The following is a 1,547-nucleotide window of genomic DNA, read 5'->3' as shown; positions in this document are numbered from 1 at the left end:
TGCTGAGTCATTAATTTGTTCTAAGCCAATATGGCATTTAGAGTATCAATCTCAAGAACTCTTTTCTTCTGAGTTGTCCTATTGTTCACAAGATTTCTTTCAGAAGTGTACATGAACTGGTTATTTGCAACCATTTCAATGAGTTCCTGGGCTTCTGCAGAATGGTCCAATGACATCTTGCATAACTCAGACAGACCATCATAGAAGATACCTATGATGCTCCATTCTGAAAGCATGTCAGAAGGACACATTCTGATCAATTACTTGTATCTTTCCCAAGCTTCACAGAGGGATTCACCTTCCTTCTATTTGAAGGTTTGAACTTCCACTCTAAGCTTACTCATCTTTTGAGGTGGAAATAATTTAGCTAAGAAGGCATTGACCAGCTTTTTCCAAGAGTTCAGGTTGTCTCTAGGTTGTGAGTTCAACCATATACTAGCTCTGTCTCTTACAGCAAAAGAAAAAAGCATAAGTCTGTAGACCTCAGAATCAACTCCATTGGTCTTAATAGTGTCATAGATTTGCAAAAATTCAGCCAAGAACTGATGAGGATCTTCCAATGGAAATCTATGAAACTTGCAATTCTGTTACATCAGAGAAACTAATTGAGACTTAAGCTTAAAGTTGTTTGCTCCAATGGCAGGAATATAGATGCTTCTCCCATAGAAGTCAGGAGTTGGTGCAGTAAAGTCACCAAGCACCTTCCTTGCATTGTTGTTGTTGGGTTCGGCCATGGCTGTTTTGTCTGCTTCCTCTTCAAGGTCCTTTCAGGTTTAGGATCAGCTTCAACAAGAATGCCTTTGTCCTTGTTCCTACTCATATGAAAGAGAAGAGAACAAAAAAGTATGGAATCCTCTATGTCACAGTATAGAGATTCCTTGAGGTGTTAGAGGAAAATAGGAATAGAGGGATGAGGTAGATAGAGAAGATTTCGAACATATAGAGAAGGATAGAGTCTGAATTGCTAATTGAGGAGAAGTGTTAGTTGGTGCACGAAATTGTGATCAATACTTTTCACAACTCAAATAATCCCCGGTAATGAATCCAAAAACTTGGCGTTCAATACCATGGCATAAACACAACTTCGCACAACTAACCAGCAAGTGCACTAGGTCGTCTAAGTAATAAACCTTACGCGAGTAAGGGTCGATCCCACGGAGATTGTTGGTATGAAGCAAGCTATGGTCACCTTGTAAATCTTAGTCAGGCAGATTCAAATGGTTATGGATGATATATGAATAAAACATAAAGATAGAGATACTTATGTAATTCATTGGTGAGAACTTCAGATAAGCGAATGGAGATGCTTTGTCCCTTCCGTCTCTCTGCTTTCCTACTGTCTTCATCCAATCTTTCTTACTCCTTCCCATGGCAAGCTGTATGTTGGGCATCACCGTTGTCAGTGGCTACAATCCCGTCCTCTCAGTGAAAATATTCAACACACCCTGTCACGGCACGGCTATTCATCTGTCGGTCCTCAATCAGGTTGGAGTAGAATCCATTGATTCTTTTGCGTCTGTCACTAACGCCCAGCCTTCAGGAGTTTG

At 40.3% G+C, this 1,547-nt stretch overlaps 1 non-coding gene across 1 annotated transcript; it reads left to right on the top strand.

The window, feature by feature from the left end:
• Positions 1–230: 230 nt before the first annotated feature.
• Positions 231–338, top strand: LOC130948866 (small nucleolar RNA R71). The gene has a single exon (XR_009073286.1). It is a non-coding gene; the product is annotated as a small nucleolar RNA R71 (small nucleolar RNA).
• The last annotated feature ends 1,209 nt before the right edge of the window (positions 339–1,547 follow it).

The sequence above is a fragment of the Arachis stenosperma genome, chromosome 1 (assembly GCF_014773155.1).
Source record: "Arachis stenosperma cultivar V10309 chromosome 1, arast.V10309.gnm1.PFL2, whole genome shotgun sequence".
Lineage (NCBI taxonomy): Eukaryota > Viridiplantae > Streptophyta > Magnoliopsida > Fabales > Fabaceae > Arachis > Arachis stenosperma.
Note: the sequence above shows the minus strand (reverse complement) of the source record. Positions and strands in the feature narration are given on the sequence as shown.